The following is a 7,407-nucleotide window of genomic DNA, read 5'->3' on the forward strand; positions in this document are numbered from 1 at the left end:
CACACACACACACACACACACACACACACTGCTATCATGTTCAAAAATTATCATCAATTTCCTCGAAGTCATAGTTGACTCTTTCATTGATCATACTTCACAAGTTTTTCAAAGTTAATTTTCTTTGTAATATTTTTTAATAAACTATTCCCCTCATTGTGCTCATTTCACTTTGCATCAGTTCATATAGGTTTTCTCATTTTTCCTTTATAGTAAGGACTCTCCCAGGGCAAGGCCAGCTGCCTACTTTTCCTCAGGTTTTTGAGTAGTCTTGAGGGATTGATGATGGCTTTATTTATTTTTATATAATGCTAATGCCTTGAGATCCCATTTTGGTATGTTTCTCCACTTAAAACCCACTGCTGATTGCCAATGATTAATGGTCCATTTAACCAATTAATATTATTTTGTTTTTAAAAGGTGATATTTAATTTGAAGATAATTTTATTTTTTTTCTTTTCTTTTTATTAGATTAATATATATTTATGAAGGTGAAGAAATACAAACAGTTGCTCCCAACATCTTGAACCTACATGACCCCATACCATATCAATCCTGAAGGACAGAAGACTCAGAAAAATCCAGTTTCTATATATGATGGGAGTCTGGATTCCAAATCCCAAACACACACACACACACACACACATGCTCACACACTCGCACACACACACACACAACCAACAATTTCACATCCAAAAGTGGCATAGCCATTGGATTAGTCTACAGGCCACACTGGACTGTGTCCACTAGATCATTGCTCAGTTTTGGTTCTAGACTTCCTGGATGCACAACTCTGTGTGGATTCTGTATCCATATTTTTTTGGTGGCTCTGTTTCCTGATCTGCATCAGTTCACAAGGTCTTAGGCAAAGAACAGATGCTCCATATTCATAAGCCATATGTTGGCCGCAGATATAAAGACCTTGAAGCCTCTCCCCTTAACCCTTTTCCACTAGTATAAAGCCAAGGAGGAAATAAAAACTGACCAAAGACGAGGCCTGGAATAACTAATGTCTTTTTAATAAACCATCATTCTGGTTAGAAGATTCTTCTTCATTACAAGTCTAGTAGACTAAAACAGTTACAGAAAGTCTTTAAATGCTATCAAAAACAGGCCAGTTCCATTATATATCTTTGTTGTAGGGGACTGCACTAGCCTTCTTATTCCATTACTTCAGAAATTGTCTATTTCACCAATTCTTATGATATTCCATTACATGAGTGTGACCCAAGTTTTTTAGTCATTCCTCATGAAATGGGTATACCTTTAGTATTCAGTTCTTGAACACTGGAAAAAAAAGAGTTGCTATAAGTATTGGTATCTATACACAAGGATCCATTTTCTCTTTCTTTAACTTCTTTTGGATATATTGATAAGGAAACTGAGGCAGAAAAATATTAAATGACTTGTCCAGGGTCACACAGCAACTAAATTTTGATCATGGATTTGAATTCATATCTTCTAGGATTCTAGTTTCAGCAATTTATCCACTATAGGATTATATTCTGTTTTGTCAGATTATTCATGGTTTTGTTTGTTTGTTTGTTTCACCATGTAAGCCCTTTATTGTCAAATGTCTTTTTCTAAACTCTATTGTGGCTAGCAAGTCTCTGTGTAATCTTGATTGTGGCCCATTAGTTTTATTTTCTTTTTCAGGTGCTTGCAATATTTTTTTATTGATCTGAATGGCTAACATTCCAGTGAGGTTCCATTTTAAGATTTCTTTAAGGATAAATTGGTGAATTCTTTTGATGTTCACTTTGACTCTATCTCTAAGAGATATGAGCAATTATTAAGTTTCAATCCATTTTTGTCATGATTTTCAGGTAGTCTTAAATTCTCTTTCCTTGATCTGTTTTCTAGGTGAAATTTTTGTTTCATTTTTATTTTAGTTGTAACATTTCTTGTACATTGAACCTTTGCTTTCTCTTTGTTTGTTTTTTTTGTTGTTGTTGTTCAGTTGTATAATAGAAATGCAAATTTAAAGATCTTCCCTGCCCTTAAGCCCTTTTATAGGCTTAAGAGACTCTGAGAACCTTCCTTGATCTGAAAATATACTCTGCCTCCTAGTAGGCTGAAAGTGGTCACATGGAGCCTGTGGCAGGAGGCTTGGTTTTCAGGAATGCCCACACCATGATGCTATGTGATTGGGCAGTGGGTCAAGAGGGTGGTTACATTCTCTGACCCAGGAGAAGGCTATATAATCCCTGATGTGAGGCTTTGCTTTGGAGCTCACTTTGAGAAGTGTTCTGTGATTTGATCAGATGAGACTCTGGGAAGCCGTTGTTGAGAGCCCTCTGGCTTCAAAAAACCCAGATGTTGATTTGGTATGGATGTAATGGTTGGATAGTTTGGAAACCTGTTTACTTGATCTGTTTCTCTGTCTTGATAATTCTGTCTGTATACTCTGAAGTTCGGGTGCTGACCTTTTTTCCCCTGAACTAGGTAAACGATATATGTTTGACTGATTAAAGTAAGCTTGTTAACCCATTTTGAGTTTCTTTCTTAATAAAGCAGATCTAAGAACCTGTGTTGGCAGCCACCCTGGGGACGCTGGGGTGCTTGTTCCTACATGTTGGTCAATTGTGTCTGACTCTTTGTGACCCCATGGACCACATTGTTCATGGAATTTTCTTGGCAAAGATACTGGAGCAGTTTACTATTTCCTTCTCTAGTGTATTAAGGCACACAGAATTTAAGTGACTTGTATAGGATCATACAGTAGTGTCTGAGGCCAGATTTTAACTCTGATCTTCCTAACTCCAGACCCAACACTCCATCTATTCAGTCACCTACCTGCCTTCTTATTTCCTCATTACACTATTCTAATTTTCAGAAAGTTCAATTCATGTATAAAATTTACTACTGTCTGTTCCATTGTATTAATTCTTATTCATTATATTAATCCTTTCCTCCCTAAATATCTAATTCTTTCTTTTGTTTTATTTCTTACAGATACTTTTATAGTTTTTGTGGTCAGAATATTATTTTCTCTGAGGATCTACCTAGACTTATAATGCAATTAATCTCTTTCCTTGGTTTACCCCTCAGACTGTTCTGAGTCCAGGGCTTTTCTTCATTGTGTTCAGCATTATCTTTTGTTTACTGATATCTCTAGATCGTGATTTGGCCTAATTCTGATCTTTTCCCTCTGGGTAGTATGGACAAGCTGTAATCAATACTGAGCTTAGTGGCTAAGACTTTTCCCTATCTTTGACAGTAGTTGTCTGGCCTTGTCTCCTTCTGTGGTTATACTCTAGAATGGCTAGATGCTTGGCTGGGCATAGACTAAACTGGTCCTGGTGTGGCCCTGTGTCCTACAGATTGGGCCCTGGCACCCCTTTGCTAGGCACTATTCTATCACCATCTCCAAATATAGGATTGGGCTGATTTCTATTTCCCCTTCCACCTGTTTTGCATCATTTCTGTTCCCTGCTTCCATGAAATTATTGCAACTTTTTTTTGCAGGCCTGGACAGAAGGAAAGTATTTATAAGTAATTATCTTTGGTTTCTTTTATATTTTTCTTTCTGGTGAAATTTTAGAAATTTACATGAGTTCCATTAGGTCCTAACATACCACCATCTTTCAAAACGGATCTGTAACATTTCAGAAACTTATGCTTCAGGTATGGAGAGATTAAATGTCTTTTCCAAGGTCATATATGCATGATGTTTCAAAGGTCTTGAGTCCATGTTGTTCGTACTTCAAGGGCAGATATATAACTAGTATATAGTTTATTACTAATAATAACATTTTATAGAATTTAAGGTTTATAATGGTCTATGTTTGTTTAACTCATTTGATCATCATAGTCCTGGAAGGATCCTCTGATGTAGGTACTATTATTATCCTCATTTCTATAAGATGACAAACAGTCAGAGAAAGGTAAACTGACTTGCACCAAATTCACCCAGCTAGTAAGTGTCTGAGGCAGGATTTAAACTCAGTTCTTTTTGTTTCCAAATCTCACACTATCCATTGGACTACTGTCTTAGGTCAGTGCCTATGACCCAATTACTTATTATACTTAAGCAATACCTTCTAATTATACAGTACTACTAGTAAAATGGAAAGATCACTGCATTTGGAGAATACTTGTAGTCTCTGTCAATTACTATCTGAATAATTTGGAGCACATCACAATGAAACTGGGTCTCACATTCCTCATTTATGAATTGAAGAATTTAGGTTAGATCACCTTACCACCTATCAGGTAATGTCTAGCTCTATATCTGTAAATCTCTGTTCTTCAATATATATGCTTTTATTTTAATGTCACAAAATCTCATGAAATAGGTAGGGAAAATATAGATAAATTTGGAGATTGAACCTGTTATTTCATTGGTATAATGAGGACCTGGTGAAGAACTTCCTCTTGCAATATATGTCAGTACCATTTCTGAAACTTATAGTCAGAGAGTAATCTAGAGCAAAATGAAGTGATATTCCCACAATCCCATAATCAGTAAGTATGAGTGGTAGGATTTAATACAATATATGATTCCATAAGAAACAATGTAGCAAACATTTATTAAGAGCCTATGATGTGCTGGGTATTGTGCTATTCACTAAGAATACAAATAAGAAAAAGAAAGACCACCCTTGCCCTCAAGGAGTTTACAATCTGATAGGAGAATATAATGCACAAAAGAAGTCTGAGAAGTAGGGACAGGATACCTGACATGGGGGCATCATGTTCCATGGAGCTCAAGCAGAGCTGAAGATGTGAAGCAGATAGCTGAAAAGTCTAGATCTCTGCCCTAATGGATTTGAGAAAAGTTTAGTACTCTATCTTCCAACTTTGTAATCAGAGGGGAGAGGAGACACAGGGAGTTGGGAAGGTGTTGAGTATCCACAACTGAATTAAAGGCATGATGATTAAATTTCAGGTGGATAGTATTTTCTATAGCTGGACCCAGGTATTATGACTACTACATTACCATGCCTCTTTGGGGGAAAAATTATCATCAAATCTACTAAGAATAATTTCAAGATAAATATAAAATGCTTTGTTATATTAATGAGTTGAAGTCACCTGACGTAGCCATACTGCATTGTCAGAGATTAAAAGAATTGGCAGATAGAATTCTTGAGAAAATGGAAGTTATTACTGAAAGATTGTGTCAAAAAGCAGAGATTCTATGGGCATGAAAAAGGCAAATGTTATGGTTTTTTCAAGACCAGATGAGAATGGAGTTGGCAAAGTCAGTGAGCTTGACTTTGATGCTTGGCAAAAAAATCTAGGACACAGTATTAAAGGGAAGGCTAGAGAAACCTAAAAAAGAAAATGTTGATCCAAAAAATCGAGGGAATTGTGTAAATACATTGCACTTGAATTTTAGTGAAGCATTTCATAAAATCTCTCATCTTACTTTTATGGAAAAAAATATATACACATGTACACACACATACATAAATAATTTATCAATTAGGTCTGTTCAAAACAGGATGAATAACTGAACTTAAAAAAGACATGATTAATGATTGAGGGTCATCTTGGAAGCAATCACTATTATAACATCCCAAGGATTTATATCTGTCTAACAGTTTTAGCTACAATTTAACTGGACAGAGAAAGAGTCCACAAGAGCAATGAATGGGTTTTGGAACCAGAAGTGAGAGATCCACAATGTGGATGAATCAGAATTCCTCCTGGTTCCTGGTGAATGGAAAGAACCTCCATTTACAAAGGATGACAAACCCAGAGGACTGTTAGAAGAAAGCAGTTTTGCACCTTTTTTTTCTGAAGTACAGAGAAGCCTACCTGAAGGAATGTTGTCCTTTGATGCAGAACACTTTGCATGAGCATCACACAAATGTAGCACTGGACCTAATTGAAGGTAGCATGACTGTTTGCACAATTAAGAAGAATTTTGATTCCTATATAATCATGAGGGCCAGGGATTTATTTTTTTAAAGCAATTGGGGTTAAGTTACTTGCTCAAGGTTACACGGCCAGTTATTTCTGGGTGTGGTGCTGAGTATCTGAGCCCGGATTTGATCCAGGTCATCCCAACACTGGAGCCGGTGCTCTTACTCGCTGTGCTACCTGGCCGCCCCCGAGAGCCAGGGATTTAATAAAGTATTTAGCAAGAAGTGTCCCATTTGAAAAGGAAATACAAATTCTTGTGACATCACTGAGATCTGTCTTTTAATAAGAAACAAAGAGAGATTTGTCCAAAGAAAATAATGATTTAGTGGGTCTAAAGGATTTACTCTGAAGTTATTGGAACTGTTAACAAATTGTTACTTCATGGTTCAGGGTAAGACTGTTTCAGCTCTTGGATCATTTAATGGTTTCAAAGAAGTACAAAAAGTAGTTTTATATACTATAAAAAATATTCATCCAGTCTATGACATCAAAACATTGAGGATTAAATAAGAGCTCTCAAAGGATGCTGAATTAAGATCAAAAATTGGGAGAGATTTTTGCTGCAGTTCAAACACAAAAATTTGAATAAACACAAGGAACCAAAGGGAAAAAAGAAATTGTTAAGAAAGAGTATACACCATTCCCACCCCCACAGACAGAATGTCAGATTGATAAAGAATTGGCTGGTGGTGAAAACTTTTTGAAAGTCAGAAGAACCAACAAAAAATGGAGCAAATAAAGGTTAAATAAGCTGAAGCAGTCAGTGAGAGACAAGTGAAAGAAACAAGGCTTTTATCCCAACTAAAGTAAAACCAGCTATGAAACTGAAGAAAGCTTCTTCTGAGACAAAAATGGATATATATCCTTTCCAAAAAAATAAAGTGAAGAAGGCAAAGAACAAGAAACTGGGAGCCCCTTACCACAGAGGAAGTAAAGCTAAGATGGCAGTCAATGAAAAGTGACAAAAGAAAAAGTGAGAAGTAAAAAAAAAAAAAGACTTGAATTAGAACAAGATTTGTATATCTTCCTTTCCCTTTGTAAAGGATTTTTAGGCCTTGACCTTGGTTTCCTCATCTGAACAGTGAGGCTGTGCAATGGGACATCCTTATGATCATTTAAATGAATCTTTTTTCGTAGAACAAGACTTTCCCTAAATATATTCTGTAATTATCATTTACATATTTACTAACAAAATAAATTAAGAAATGAAAAAGAAAAGCTTGTTTTTAACTTGAAAAGATTAGGCATTTCTATTCCAGGAAGGTTCAAAACAAAATGAATTTCCATTCAGTTTTATATAAGGTACAGTAAAAAATTTATGAAATGTTCTAACCTGTTTTGCCATCAAAGTTACCTTGTAAAAGTAAATTAATTTGTTGTTACTTGCTTTTTTCCCCTAAAAACATATCTTGTACTATTGCTTAGCTTCAGTGGAAGATATGCTACATTTTCTGTATATCAAAAACTCTTCTCTTTTCCTCGCAAAAAAAATACTACCAATTGCATTTTTTTGCATAACCATAGCAAATCACA

General features: G+C 35.6%; 1 pseudogene; it reads left to right on the forward strand.

The window, feature by feature from the left end:
• LOC138170268 (KRR1 small subunit processome component homolog pseudogene) overlaps positions 1 to 6,836 on the forward strand; it is a 13,093-nt pseudogene extending 6,257 nt beyond the window's left edge.
• The last annotated feature ends 571 nt before the right edge of the window (positions 6,837 to 7,407 follow it).

This window comes from Petaurus breviceps, unplaced genomic scaffold (genome assembly GCF_028583685.1).
Source record: "Petaurus breviceps papuanus isolate PSGF00001 unplaced genomic scaffold, PetGlider_PUasm1.0 38, whole genome shotgun sequence".
Taxonomy (NCBI): domain Eukaryota; kingdom Metazoa; phylum Chordata; class Mammalia; order Diprotodontia; family Petauridae; genus Petaurus; species Petaurus breviceps.